The 15,623-nt window shown below is 49.3% G+C and overlaps 1 long non-coding RNA gene across 2 annotated transcripts; it reads left to right on the forward strand.

Annotated features, from left to right (window-relative positions):
- The first annotated feature begins 1,351 nt into the window (after positions 1-1,351).
- LOC144235506 (uncharacterized) lies at positions 1,352-12,204 on the forward strand. 2 transcript variants are annotated; one of them, XR_013336229.1, is made up of 3 exons: positions 1,352-1,494; positions 3,470-3,647; positions 11,901-12,204. It is a non-coding gene; the product is annotated as an uncharacterized LOC144235506 (long non-coding RNA). The 2 variants fall into 2 exon arrangements; XR_013336228.1 differs by lacking the exon at positions 1,352-1,494 and adding an exon at positions 1,786-2,011.
- Positions 12,205-15,623: the final 3,419 nt, after the last annotated feature.

Here is a 15,623-nt window from a genome sequence, read left to right on the forward strand (position 1 = left end):
GCAGGCTCCAGGCTCTGAGCTGTCAGCACAGAGCCCCATGTGAGGTGCGAACCCACAAACTGTGAGGTCATGACCTGAGCCGAAGTCGGACGCTCAACTGACTGAGCCACCCAGGCGCCCCAACCAGAATCTTTGAGTTAGTGTTCGGGTCTATGGATGCCAGAAACTGGTCAAGTTGACATGTATGTAGTTTTACGGTTTGTAAAGTACATTCTCTACATGTGACCTCATTTCCCCTCCGAGGAACATAAGGGCAGTTTGTGTGACCTGAGGTCACAGAGTGCCAAAGATGCCCCCACCGTGTACGGAAAGGAAAACATTAGTGAGGTGGGAAGAGAAATATGGCACAGACGGCCTAATTGCTGCCTTTCTGTGTGAGGCCTCTGACATACGCCTGGCCACCAGGCAGGACGGTGGCCGTTATGCATTCCATTCGCAATAGGTCAGACTGGCTTTGTGGTAAGTTTCCTGGATTGTGTCACTCAAACGTGTCATGTGTCCTTGGTTGTCAAAGCACATTGCTCAAGAAGGATGATCTTCTGGGCCAGAGGTCACAACTTGGTTGTCCCCAACTTCGGCTGGTCCCCAGATGGCTTGGGTTTGACCTGCCTCCAATTTAGAGTGTAAATTGACTGCCAACACTTAAAAAATGAGAAGATACAAATCTCTGCGTTTCTGCGTTTCTTGAAAAATGGGAGGATCTGACAACAGTGGGTTTTGCCCCCTTTCCATAAATCATGTGTTCTCCACGTTGCCACCGACCCCACCCAGCCTGTTTCACTTCCACACCTGTGTACACGCCTCCGTGTTGGAATTTGAGACCTTTAGCCAAAGTTGTTGTCTTATGTAACTTGCCATGTAGAGCAGGGGTTTGCAAACTATGGCCTGTGGGTTAAATCTGGCCCTCTGCCTGTTCCTATAAATAAAGTTTTATTGGAACACAGCCATACTTATTTGTTGACATATTGTCCGTGGCTGCCTTCACACTACTCAGAGTGCAGCAACTGCAAAAATGTTATATTGTCTACAAAGTCTAAAATATTTTCTATCTGGCCCTCTGGAGAAAAAGTTAGCTGATTCCTGATCCAGACCTTGGCCAGAGGGCCGACTTTTGCCTACAAAATGGCCCATCAAAGTGTTTTCTAAACTAAAGACTTCTCCTTCAGAGGGATTCTACCACTGTCCTTAAACTAACTTTATTATTATTTTTTCCTTTCAGGCTTTATTTATAACCTACAAAGTGAGAGGGGAAGTTGGTGACCAATTGTTCCCTGGATTTGGGTTATTGTGAGGTCATGTAATGTCAGTGTTAGTGGTCAGGGTCATGAGGCACTTGGCTTCCTTTCATCTTTCCCTTGCCTGCCACGTCCATAGGGAAAGAACAAGTCTACCTAGAATTAAAGGCACCCTGCCTTTCCGGAGACTCTACCTCCAAGCCACAGGGATTAACACTGCTGTTATTACTTATAAGAACAAAATCTTACGGACGTATGGGTATGTTTCACAGCGTTCCTGCACCTTTCCTCGGGTTTCCGTCTCAGGGCTATTCTGCAAGGCAGGCTGACTACTCATGGAACAGCTCTCCTTCCTCCCATCTCCTCTGTTGTGGAGCCTCATTGTAGGTTGTGGCTGAAAAAAGCAGAATCTTACTTTTCTAGCCTTCTGCAGCAGCTAGGGCAATCACATGATCCTGTTCTGGCTAATTAGAGATAAGGGAGGTCTTCCGGGAAGTTCTAGGACATATTTTCTTTCTTCGTAAGAAAGCAATATGTGCCAGACAGATTCCTGTGTTCTTTCCTTTCTGTTTCTGGTTTTGAGCTTGTGAGGATGTGATATTTGGAGCTGCTGCAGCCATCTTGGGGCATGAGGGGAAGCATCAGCGACCTGCAGAGGATATTGGGAGGAGGGATGAGAAGATCCTGAGTTCCCGGAGACAACCTTGAACCTGGAACTCTTGCTCTACAAAGTGTTCTCATTATGGAAGTAAACTCTTGGAAAAGCCACTTGTCAGGTATTCTGTTATTTTTACAGCAAGCATCTCGATTTAAACAATCAGGTACTATTAACTCAAGTTTGAATATTTTTTAAAAAAATCTAGCAAAAATGTATATATTCTTACCCCGTGTTGGGTACTGTTCTGAGTACTTCCCAAATAGTAACTCATTTTGTCCTCATAAAGACGCCATAAAATAAGTTGTTGTTATCTCGGTTTTACAGAACAGGGAGGTGACACTCAGTAAATGCTAACACTGCCTGGGGCCACACAGAGCTAGGGTTTAAGCCTGGGCGGTCTGGCTCCTGAGGCTATTGGTTTAATCACTGTATGGTGTCCCCTCTGTAGAAGACAGGAAGTGGTGTGTTCCGTGTCACATGACACAAGCTATCTCATAGCATCTGGTGGCGTGCTTATCCCGGGACAGGCTCTGGAATGGTCCATGCAGCCATCTCCTCACCAGATAGGAAGCACTCTTCAACGCCATCTTCATCACCCTGAGCTTGCCATGATCCTAGATCTTAGAGGGTGCCCAAGCCCAGGAGCAGATTTCAAGGCTCTCTGCTGTTCACCTCTTCCTCTTTCTTCCTCCCTCTCAGACGCAGACATCAAACAGCCTGGGCACACTCAGGAGGAGAGTACTGCAGGACTGGTACCCTGCACCCTGTACCCTGATGAGAGACATTGAATGGTGGCCCCGGGGCCTGGGTTTTGAGTCAGCCATAGTTAAATCACTGACGTTTTTGCAACTTTTATCTTTGTTACCATGGGAAAATCCTTGCCCTTCTCTGGGCCTCAGTGTCCCCTTCCATAAAATGGCCATAATAAAGGCCATCCCGTGAGGTTGTTTTGAGTGGTAAACGATAGCCACATGAAATGCTTTCACAAAGTACCTGGCACAGAATGGTCCCCCAGGAGATGGTAGATACTGTTTTTAGCGAGGTTGCTTTTTTTTTTTTTAATGTTTTAGTTATTTCTAGGAGAGAGAGACAGCGTGAGCAGGGGAGGGTCAGAGAGAGAGGGAGTCACAGACTGAAACAGGCTCCAGGCTCTGAGCTGGCAGTCAGCACAGAGCCCGACGCGGGGCTCGAACCCACAAACCGCGAGATCATGACCTAAACGAAAGTCGGAAAGTCGGACGCTTAACCGACTAAGCCACCCAGGCGCCCCGCGAGGTTGCTTTTTTATTCTTTCTGTGATTTGTGGGCTAATGTGTCTCAAGAACTCACTATTCCGTGTGAGGTGGAAGTGAAATCTTGAGGTACCTGGGAGTGAAGGGAGAGGGCTCACGGTGAGAGGCAGTGAACTAGGAGTCAGGAAAGTGGGGTTCTGTTGGTGCTTTGTGATCTCAATGGCCCTCTTTCTCCCTTCCTTATGCTTCCCCACCTGTCAAATGTATGTGTTGGCCAAGATGACCCTCAAAGACTTTTTCCAGCTCAGACAGGCCACATCGTCAGATGTCTGCTTTCTTTCTAGGACTCTGCACAGCCCGGGAGCAGCTACCTTCCCTGAGGGCCCTGATTCAGTCTTCTCCAAAGTCAGCCGAGCCTGCCCACGGGTTTCCGTCCCATCAGCCCCCAGCGTGCTGAGAGCCCAGTGGCTGGCACAAAGTGCACGGTCAACGTGAGCTGGATGAATGAATGAACGCCATTGAGTGAGTGGCCCCTGCGGCCCCTGACGGTTGGGCAGGTTTTGTTTCTTGCAGTGTAAATATTTAGAATATGACCATGCTTACAGTTTTTGGCAAGAGTGAATTACTTACTCATGGTCATGGCCTTGAACCTAACAAAGCTATGGGCTAGCACCAGAATAAACTGCACTGAACCACTTGGCCTCGAAGCCAAAGGGAAGCTAACTTTCCGTTGACCCATGAGTCAGGTCTGGTTTTACAAAAATTTTTTTACAAACAATCCGATTTCTAGCAAACCTGGTCAAACCAGATGCTTCCTTGCATTTTCTGCTAAAATCCTGAACTGGAACAAAACGAAACCCCGGATAATCCTTATTTTTGTTTGTTTAAGTGTGTTTTTAAATTTATTTTGGAGAGAGAGACAGAGCATGAGTGGGGGAGGGGCAGAGGAAGACCCTGAGGTGGAGGGTGGAGAGGAAGGTGGAGACACAGAATTGGAAGCAGGCTCCAGGCTCTGAGCTGTCAGCGCAAAGCCTGACTCAGGGCTTGAACCCACGGACCGTGAGATCATGACCTGAGCCGAAGTCGGACGCTCAATAGACTGAGCCACCCAGGCGCCTCTGGATAATCCTTTTTATAATATTGCCCAATATTTGCAAATAATAATATCAGCTAACGTTTGCAGGGCAAGCAGTTTGTGCTAAGTGCATTATCTCATTTATTCCTCAAACAAATCTATGCAGTAGGTACTCTTTTTAGTCCTATTTTACAAGTGAGGAACGTTGGACGGTAAAGTAACTTTTGTCAAGGTCACTTGGCCATTAGAGAGAAGGCAGAGTGGACATTTGAACCCAGGTCCATTGGATTCTCGGCATCGGTGACTGCTGCGATTTACCAAGCATGAGGCAGGCAGTGGGGTGAGAATGCCGTATGATGGGGCTGTGGATCCCTCCTACAGTGCTGTCTGGAAAGCACCCTTCTTAGCTCCATCTTAGCGATAAGGAAACAGCTTTTAAGTGATTATGTAACCTGCCTATAATCTGTGGGTGGAGGAGCCAAGCTTTCCCTGCCTAATGGCAGAGCTCAGGAACATCTCAAGAGCCACAAAAGAGGAGGGACTTTACCAAGGTCACACCGTGACTCTGTGGTTGAACTGGGACAGGGCTTCACTGATGACTTTCTCTTCAGTCTTGGGAGGCTGTTGTGAAGTAACAGTGGGGAGGGACCTACTGTGTGGCCCATTCACTGTGGCCCTCGCCTTCGTGACAGGAGAGAGAGCTCAGGGGATTAGAACACATGTTTTGAAGTCCGACAGACCTGTGCTCAAATCACAGCTCCAAAATGAACTTGCTGGGTGACTGTGGGAAAGACCCCCCCCTTTTCCTGAGCCCCTGTTCCCTCTTCTGCAAAATGGGACAGTAACCATGCCTGCCTCCCGGCGTGGCTGCAGTGATGGAAGACACGTAAAGTGTCTGGCACAACGGCTGCCTCACAATTAACACGGAGTCGCCGTTGTTACTGATATTGAAATGGTCTGCGAGCCAAAAATGCTTTGAGAACCCCCTGTTCCATGCAGGGTAGCTCTGAAATCTGCTTCATAATGTCAACCGATTATGGTGGGAAGGAGGCCCAGAGGCTAAAGTCTGATTTTTGGCGCACCTGGGTGGCTCAGTTGGTTAAGCACCTTCTTTGGCTCAGGTCATGATCTCACAGGTCGTGAGTTCAAGCCCTGTGTCAGGCTCTGTGCTGACAGCTCAGAGCCTGGAGCCTGCTTCAGATTCTGTGTCTGCCTCTCTCTCTGCCCCTCCTCCATTCATGCTCTGTCTCCCTCTCTCTCAAAAACAAAATAAACAAAAAAAACATTAAAAAAAAAAAGAAAAAAAAAGACTGTCTGATTTTATAAGACACACACACACGCACCTGCACACTTGGGCACAGAAACTTTTGTGGCATGTGTGTGCACACACAAGTGCACACAATATGTGTGGGGTGTGTACTCACATACATGGGACACCTGCACGCACGCTACACCAGTGGCTATACGTGCTCACACGCCTTTGCACGCACCCTCACGTACGCGCACACACACATGCCACATTCTCCCCCTTTGGTCTAGTTAAAACCTACTCATCCTTCAGCTCTCGGGGCAGCTGCCTGACCTCCCCGGTGAGCCCAGGCCACTCAGGCTGTGTTCTCTTGGCACCTTGCACACGTCCTCCCTGATTGCGTCTCCACTGTCATCGAGTAATTGTGCAATAACTGCTCAATTCTGCTTTTCCGGCTAGAATGTTCGCCCTGGAGAGGGCAGGGACAAAGCCTGACCATTTTCCACTGACTGAAGTCACCTGACACAGCCTGGCACATAGGAGGCCTTCGATAGACAGGTGCCAGTGACTGAACATTCGAGCCACCAGGATCCCTTTTGCATGTGAGCTGCGGGAGAAGCTGATTCACGGGGGGGCCACCTTGTGTGGGTTTTTCGGCCTAGAGGTCTGTTATGGCTCAGAAGTGGCAAGAGAGGAGAAGCCAACATGCAAATGCATTCCTAGCCGCCGGCGAGTCCAGTGGTGGTGGTGGACGGAAGTGCCTGGTGAGTCTGAAATGAAGATGCCCCTTCCTGCTTCTCCTTCCGCTTTGCCCAGGGAGCTTAGGGGTCACCGGCAGCCGCCATGATGAATAAGGTTGACGAGCTGCTGCCTGGGCTGGCAGAGAGCAGTCTTCCTTCTCTGAGGCCAGATTATAGCAGTAAGCAGACCCCTTTAGACACAACGAGGGCAGAGGGCGATGGCGATGGGCCGTCGGAAAGGAGAAAGGCAGTGCAGGGCAGGGAGCAGCAGGTGACTTGGGGTCAAGCGGCTTCTTTTTCTTCATTTATTTATTTGACGAAAGGTTCTGGGCACTTTCCAAGCACCAGGCACTGGGCTAGCTGCTGGGGACACGGAAGAAAATAGGCTGTTTGTGGTCCTGATGTGTGTGTGCTCAGGTCTGCTGGGGGAGCAGGTCAGGCTGGGAAAAGGGGAGAGAGTGGTCTGAGGGAGAAGAGTCTGCCGGCAGGCCCCGAAGGGAGGGAGAGCACAGCACGCCGAGGGGTCACGGGCAGGCAGTCAGTGTGGTCCAGGCTGGGGCGGCCTGGAAGACGTGGTCCGTGTGGCCTCTGAAGCCCCCGGCCCCTGGCAGGGTAGCAGATGGGTCCTAGGACCGAAGTGCTTCGAGGCTGAGAGGGGAGCATTCTGAGGAGACGTGGAGTGCTTCCAAGGGGCGACATCTGAGGCGGGACCGAAGGTTGGAGCATCTTGGTGACAGTGTCTCCAGGCCGGAGTTTCCGCTGTGGGGGAGCCGGTGCCCCACCTTTCCCTGCTACACGAGCCCCGCTCTCTGGGCAGGAGGCCTAGGTGATCTTGTGAGTACCTTCTGGCAGCTGTCACCTGAGCGCTTGCTGGGCTGGATGAGCCATGTGCTCCCTCCTCTCTTGCAGGCCATTTGGTGCCTCCCCCCCTCCCCCCACCCCTCCCTGCTGACCCCACAGCTCATTCTGACCTCAGCATCTACCCTGGCCTCCCTCCTTCCTTCCACCACGACTCAGAAGCCATTGTTTCCGTGAGCAACTCATGTCACATCTCTGGGCCTCAGTTTCCACATTAATGGGAAAGTCAATGCCGACCTGCTTCTTCAGTCTCCTCCTGTGCCCTTCTCTGCCCTGGCCACCTGGCCTTCTCTACCTCAAGCTCACAGAGCTCTTTCTTGCCTGAATCTTTGCCTCTTCCTTCCCTCCCACGCACTCCTCGTGTTTGCCATGCTACCTCTTCTTCGTTTTTCCAGTCTCAGCTTGAGCATGATTGCCTTAGAGATGCCTTCCCGGAGAGGGTCCACCGCTTATTACATTCTATAGTCACATTCTGTTTATGTTCTTCCTAACACTTGTCACAGGGGTCGTTGGCCCAGTTTTGTGTGCTTACTGAATGCCGGAATCTACCCCCTCTAAGACAGAAAGGGGCAGAGAGGATACATCCCACAGGCTCACTGCTACATCCTTTTACTCAGCGCTATCTCAGCCATGTATTAGGCACGGTGATGAATTGTTGAATGGATCAGTGACTATCTCAGTGGATTTGATACATTTCATATATATGTAAATTATTAATTATACTCAAACCAGGGCCAATACGTTTATTTATGCGCAGTTTTTCAAAGACCATCACAAACTAGGGTGACATATGCTGGCCACTAGAGGGCGAAGTGAAACCATGAAGCTGGGTGGCCTCGGGGACCCTGGCCCCTTTTGCAAAAATGAAGTGCAGTGTCTGCTCATTTTCTGCTCCGTCCCTACCCTCGACTCATCAAATACAATGTAAACATATAGAGACTGTTAGGGCAGAGCCTGTTTGGTCCAGCCCCGGACGCCGAGGCCTGAGGGAGAGGGCTTCTCTGCCTTCACTGGCCCCGCCCCACAGACCAGCTCCTAGCTGTGGGTGAGCCCCTCTTCTTTTCAGTCTTCTTATTCTCTAGTATGTAGGAGAGACCATGGTACCTTCTGTCTGTCTATCCATTCGATAAATATTCTTTGACTTTCTACTGTGTGCTGAGCACCGTGTCAGGTGGTGCTAGAAATTCCAGTGTATAAAACAGGTTCCTGCCTCACGGAGGCCACTGTCTAGTTGGGAAGAACATGGACAAACAGTGCATAATGACCAACTGTGATGAGTGTAGAAGGATGAGCCTCCGAACAGGATATAGCGAGGGCACCTGATTCTTTCTTGAGCTCCCTTTCAGAGGAAGGAGCTCATTTGGTGGAGACCCGGAGGCTGAGCAGCCACTGGCTGGGGCATCAGAAGATGAGGCCTCTGCCCATCTGGGCTGACAGGTGGTGCCGGGCAAGTCCTTCCCCCTCCTCGTCCTCGGCTCCCCCATCTGTATAACTGCAGAACATTTCATTTCCCTCTGCCTATGGGAACTTGCACCTTAGATATCTGGGATGCTCATCGATGGGGGTCTCAGTCGCACGAGCTTGGGGTCCAACTCTTGGGTGAGAAAGGGCATCTGAATTGATGGCCTCTGGCTGAGCGTGTGCGAGGGGCTGAACTTCCAAACTTGCAAGCTCTGGGAAACTTTGTTCAGACGTAGGAGGACTGAGACCTCAAGACCTGGCCCAGAGCCTCCGACTGTGTGGCTCTGATGGCCCACTTCCAATCGCTGTGCAGCTGGTTAAGTATGCAGATTCTTGGGCCTCCTTCTCAGAAATAATGAGTGGGTAGATCTGGAGGAAGTCCCCCAAACTTGCACGTTAATGAACTCTCTGGGTGGTTTGGATGCACATTAAGGTCTGGGAATCATTACTCTGCCATCTTCCTGCAGAAAAGATTTGTGTCACTGAGACTTCCAACTGGCCTTGGTTTACGTTCTGTTATGTGTATTCCAGAAAAGTTGTGGCTAAACTGAATTTTTGTGGTTCAAATTATATTCCCAGCGGGAATAGGGGGTCTCACTTTAAAGAATCAACCTTTTGTGGAGGGAATTTTCATCCCAATGGAGTTCTTTCATGTGTATTAATTTTCCTAAGTGAGCATCACATCGATTTATGCTTCACAAACTAATTAATTAATTACTTTAAAATACCTAGAATTCAGCTTTGTGGAAGGTTGGCAGTCTTAATTTCCAGCAATGGGGAGACAGGGGTCATTTATGGCTGGAGGCACAAGGAATTAAATTTCAAAGCCTAGAGTTAAGCTCCTTCAGGTTAAGGCATTTATTTATTGTCAGATTTATAATCACCGACCACCTGGGACAGGTGAGTCCCGGTCCGGTGTTCCCTAAATGAAACTACAAACCTGATGCCCTTGAAGTTGCTATTGCTGAGGATCTTACCCCGCCATGGGTCCTGCCCAGGGTAATCATTTGTGGGGTTAGGAATGCTCTGGTCCCCCTCGTTCTGGGCTAAAAAAAAAAAGGTGGGGGGCTCTTGACAAGGAATGTTTCTATCAGAATCCTCATCTCCTTGCCCTGTCACTCCAGTCCCTGGCTTGTCCATCTTTCCCATTCATGAGGCCATTGTAGCAGGTGGCTAGGCTGGCCCAGGCAGGGCAGAGGTCCCCAGGGCCGTGGTCCACCTCATGTGGCTGCCTCCTCTGACAGCTTGTGAGCAGAGAGGTCTAACAATGGAGGCGTTGACCCATTCAGCTTTTGCCTATCCCAGGATGGCCAGAGATCTCTGGAGAAGAGACAGGGAGGTGATGAAGATGAAGACCACATAAACAAGCACAAAGGTGGCTACTCCAGGTCACAACAAATCAGCAGCCAGGCTGTTGGATAAGAAAAGACCTCCACTAATTTGTATTGACAGGGACAGAGGAGATGACATCTGGAGGGGCTAGGAAGATGAAATGAAACTGGTATGAACAGGAGATCTGCATTGAGGGAAGCCAGCGCTCATGGGAGGAAGGAAGGGAAAAAGTTGTCTCCAATGCTAGAGAGAGACGGTGCTTTTAAGCATAATTCTTCATGCGTTTGTAGACATGTACGCTCCACGTATACTTCATTTATGTACAGCAGTGTTGTCCGCTGTCTCTGCTCGGATACCTACCGATGCTGTAAGACAGGCTGGTCACTTCCATGGTCCCAATGGGGAGACTGAGGCCCAGAGATGCTACTCAGTGGGGTGGCCGGGAGCAAGCCTGGGTCTTCAAAATCTGTGCCCAGGGCCCGTCTGTTTGAGCAAGTTTCCCAAGTTTGACACTTCATGCAGGGACAATTGTATAGTAAAGATGAAGCTGGCCCACCCTCTTGGCTGCTCTCTCCTTGAGGCCTTGCCGCGGAACTCCCTTAAGAAGCCACCAAATTCACTGCTGCTTTGTGCCATAGGTCACCCAGAACCACTGGTGGTCCCTGGCAGGGTGTGGGGCACCGGCTTCCATGATGAAGACCGTGCTTAGGCACTTTCATCTGGTGATGCACGCAGGAAAGATCGGAAAGGAAAAGATAGGAAGGGGGGTCAACTCAAAAGGAAGTTGACAGTTGCAAGAGATAAGGCACATGCTGCAGGGTCTTGTCAAGGACCATATTTAATTGGTCATCGGATGAGCCACAGAGCCTGTGGAGGGGAGTGGCTGTCAGCTCTGAGCTGGGAGAGGTAGTGACCCCAGTGCCTCACTCGGGAAGCCCCTGCCACTGAGGATGAAAGCCAGGGCCCTGGAGTCAGACAGACCCCAGATCAGTCCTTGCTCTGCCACATTCTAGTTGAGTCCTTGGACCAGACACATAATCCCATCGAACCATAATTTCTTTATCTGTAAAGTGGGAATAATAGTGGTTATGAATATGAATTGAAATCATGCTTCAAAAGCACTTCACACAATAGTAACCACTCAATAAATATCAGCTATGGCCACCGTAATTATACTCAATAACATTAGGACCCCTGGGTGGCTCGGTTGAGCATCCAACTTCGGCTCAGGTCCTGATCTCATAATTCATAAGTTTAAGCCCCGCATCGGGCTCAGAGTCTGGAGCCTGTTTTGGATTCTGTGTCTCCTTCTCTTTCTCTGCCCCTCCCCTGCTAATTCTCTGTCTCTCTCTGTCTCTCAAAAATGAATAAACGTTGGGGTGCCTGGGTGGCTCCGTTGGTTAAGCGTCTGACTTCGACCCAGGTCATGATCTCACGGTTCGTGGGTTCGAGCCCCGCATCGGGCTCTGTGCTGACTGCCAGCTCAGAGCCTGGAGCCTGTTTCAGATTCTGTATCTCCCTCTCTCTGACCCTCCCCTGCTCATGCTGTCTGTCCTCTCTCAGAAATAAATAAAACATTAAAAATTTTTTTTTAATTTTAAAAAATGATTAAACATTAAAAAAAATTTTTTTAAAAATCCCTTCTTGGAGCACCTGGGTGGCATAGTTGGTTGAGCGTCCGACTTTGGCTCAGGTCATGATCTCACAGTTCATGGGTTCAAGCCCTGCGTCGGGCTCTGTGCTGACAGCTAGCTCAGAGCCTGGAGACTGCTTCAGATTCTGTGTCTCCCTCTCTCTCTGACCCTCCCTGCTCACACTACCTCTCTCTCTCTCTCTCTCTCAGAAATAAATAAAACCATAAAAAAATTTTAAATCCCTTCTTTAAAAAATATTAAATAACATGAATTACATCGAATAATGTGAATGATATTGCATAATATAAACATGCTCCCATCTCTTCCAGCTGACAAATTCTTCCCCCGACTTCAACCCTTCAGGGCTACCATCTGAAGTATCTTCTGCATTTTTCACCCAAATTATTTTTCACATTTTTTTTCCAGATTCCATTCAGAGAAGAAAAACTTAACCTTGTTTTGTGGATAAAGAATCGATCTTGGAGCTGTGAAGAAATGCGAAGGAGGGTGACCAGACCGGTGTACGTAGCCATCCAGCACCGCGGCTGGGTCCCAGGCCTTAGGGCACTACACCACTGCCTGTTAGTGGGGAAAAGCTCAATAAACGCCTCACTGGGCTTGTGCAGATGGAAGCAGCCTAAGGTAGGGGGTCGGGGCAGGCTTCCCTGGGCATTAGCGAGGCTGTAAGGGTTCGAGGTCTTTCACCAGTGGAATGCCAGAGCTGGAGGCCAGTGATTCCTAAAGATGGTATGACGAGCCTGCTGTCTGGGTCTGGCGGGGGAGAATTTTTAAAATCGTAATAATTATGTATTATAAATTTTAACACAAGAGCTTCATTTTGGCATTGACAAGATGATAGAGAATTTCCTTTTAAATATATAAATATACATGAAAGCAACATGGGGTAAACCACAGTCTCTGTGGCGCTTGAGTACGGCCACGATCATGAGCACGGAAGTCTGATGCCTGGAGTTCTGCAAACGGATTTTGTACCGCTTTATTTCTCTGTGGAAGGGAAAACTGAGACTCAGGTGCTAAATGCCTTGCTCATTGTCACAGAGTGAGGTGGTGACCTAGTTTGGTTACATGAAAACGCACTTCCCCCCAGTACGAGGCTAATGAGAAAGATGATAGATCAAGGCTGAGTTCGAGGAGATGTGTGTCAGGTGCTTTTCAGGTCTGCTGGTAGCCTGATTCTCTGATTGGAATCCTGTTGATGCTCTTCGTGTTTTTAAAATTAATTTCTCATTCCAGTCTTTATCTGTCCTCCCAGATCCTCCGCTGTGGCCAGAGGACCCCAGCTTTAGAAGGAGGGTCTGTGACCGAGTCACTTGGCTCTCCTGCTCCCTGCCTGAATCATTAGGGGAAGTTCTGAGGGTGTAGCTGAACTTACCTGGAGATGGGGAGGGGCAGACACTGGATTTCAAGTCTGGTGAGGCGAGAGCCTCACTGGCTTCACCCCTGGAGTGTGGCCATGAGTTTAACCCCTTCCTCCCTGGCTGCCTGCCCCCTGGGCTGTTAGATCAGATCCGTGCCCTCTCTGTTGGCAGCAGTGAGGCCCACGCCTGGTGGCCGTCAACCATCTGGGCTGACTTCAGAGTGCTCCCCAGGGCTGATCCTATTCTGAAGCCGAGCCCAGAAACTGCTTACATTTACTTAACAACTGGACTGCTCTTCCAGAGGATGAAAGACTGCCACTCATAGAATAGTATCACATAATGGCATTTCATGTGGAGCTTTGCAGTTACCCTTAGAGTAACTATTACTACCATATGGGTAAGGGGAAACTAATGCTGGGATCTTTGAAAGAAGTCTGCCCAGGTCATCTGGCTGGTGAGTGGTGACCTTGGGACAGCCCATGGGATTTCTGGCTGCCAGATGGGACTCTTTCCTCAGTCGCCTTCATCTCCATCACCCATTCTGTGCTGAGCCACATGGATGGCAGACAGAGGATGCTGACTGTCAACAGGCCTGCCCACTCATTCCTGCATGGAAGTGTCATGTGGTCCTCATTTGAGAGAGGGAGAGACAGAGAGAGAGGAAGAGAGAGAGAGTTATTTTAAGAAATTGGCTCATGTAATTGTGGGGGCTGCCAAGCCCCAAATCTGCAGGGCAGGCTGGCAGGATGAAGAGTTAATGTGCAGCTTGAGTTTGAAGGCAGTTCGGAGGCAGAGTTCTCTCTTCCTTGGGGGAAGGTCAGTCTTTTCCTATTAAGACCTTCAACTGATTGGGTGAGGCCCACCCACATTGTGGAGAGTTATCTGCTTTACTCAGTCTATCGATTTCAATGTTAATCTAATCCTGGGGCGCCTGGGTGGCTCAGTCGGTTAAGCGACCGACTTCAGCTCAGGTCATGATCTCGCGGTTGGTGAATTCGAGCCCCGCACTGGGCTCTGTGCTGACAGCTCGGAGCCTGGAGCCTGCTTCTGATTCTGTGTCTGCCTCTCCCATGCTCATGCTCCGTTTTTCTCTGTCAATAATAAATAAACATTAAAAAAATATTAAGTGTTAATCTAATCTAAAAATACCTTGATAGCAATATCCAGATGTATCCGACCAAATACCTGTGGCCTAGCCAAGTGGACACATAAAATTAAACATCCCAATATATAAATATATAATATGTACAATAATAAAAACTAATATTTGCTGACCATTTATTATGGGCGAGGTAGCATTATGTCATTGAATAATTCTCAGTAAAGATTATGGCATAGTACCTGACACATAGAAAGAAATGGTGATTTCCAATTTAGAAAGTGGTTCAGAGTCTAGGTAAAGAAAGAGATTTTGGCCTCCAGGCAGACCTGAGTTCAAGTTCTAATGCTGGCAATATCTAGCAGCATTAGATACTGGGAAAATTACTCAATCTTTCCAAGTGCCTTTTTCCTCATCTGTAAAACGGGAGTAAAAATAGTACTATTTAGGCATGCCTTATAGTGTGCCTAGTTTTCCTCTGGCACGGATTCGCGGCTGCCTGCTGTCGGATCGTTTTGAAGGACTTGGCAAGCTATGGCTTTCAGGAAGGGCCCACCTCTCAAGGCCAGGACAGAAGAGAACTCTTCCTCACCTAACCCAGAGGCGGGCTCCTCTTTCTGCCTTGGCATCAGCCTCGGTGGCCAGGTCTCCCCTGCTCCTAGGACTCCCTTCTTAGTGCTCTGGCCCTGCCTGGGCTTGGCAGGGAGCGTTCTCCCAAGAATCAGGTCATGTGGTCTGGAGCCGGTGACCCTGCCTGGTGGCCGCCAGCACGCCCTGCTCGGTGAGCACAGCTCTGCCATCCTCCCTGTCACACAAAGCTCGATCCACTGCCTCTCGGGGGACAACAGTGGCCTCCTCCTCCCAAGGGCTACAGCCTTCCTACAGACACTCTATTGATTAGGCTAATCCTTCTCATTTATTCTACCATAAATTGTACTTTCCATATGTGGCCTATGAGGATATTAGGAATACCACAAACCAGCATGATGTTAGTTAACTCATCAGTTTAATAAGATACTGTGGTGTACTAAGGGATGGAATTCCAGCCCTGCCTCTCGGCTGTGTGACCTTCGTTAAGTTTCTTCACCTCTTTTATGCTTCAGTTTTCTCACCTGTGAAATAGGGACAATACTTGGGCCCACTCAAATGGGTTATTGAGACCTTCGGATGAGTTCATCCAGGTGAAAACATATCTGACGCATAGTAAGCTCTCAATACACAGTAGCTCTTATATCCTGATGACTATTGCCACTGCTATTCTACCTCCACCTTGTGTCAGGGAAACAGCGGCGAATGTAGCACATTCTGTCCCTGACCTCATGAAGTTTGCATACTCTGAGCACGGGAGAAAAATCACAGACAGGAAAGATGCGATCACAAACTGTGATGAGTTTTCTGCGGAAGACACTTGCACAGTGGCCTTGGAACCGCTTAGAGAGGTGGCCGTTGAGGGCGTCACTGGGCTCTAATATCTCAGCTGAGCTCTGAAGGATGAGAAAGACAGGAAGAAAAGGGATAGGACACACAAAAACCCTGAGGCACAAAGTCCTGGCACGTTCATGAGTTTGGGAAAGGTCGGAGGGGCTGGAGTCAGAAGCTCCCAGGGACAGAGTGCTAACTCGGTCAGGTGCCATTGTGGTCCCTCTGTGTGTGTGTCTGCTGCCCCAGCCT

The sequence above is a fragment of the Crocuta crocuta genome, unplaced genomic scaffold (assembly GCF_008692635.1).
Source record: "Crocuta crocuta isolate KB4526 unplaced genomic scaffold, BGI_CrCroc_1.0 scaffold340, whole genome shotgun sequence".
Classification (NCBI taxonomy): domain Eukaryota; kingdom Metazoa; phylum Chordata; class Mammalia; order Carnivora; family Hyaenidae; genus Crocuta; species Crocuta crocuta.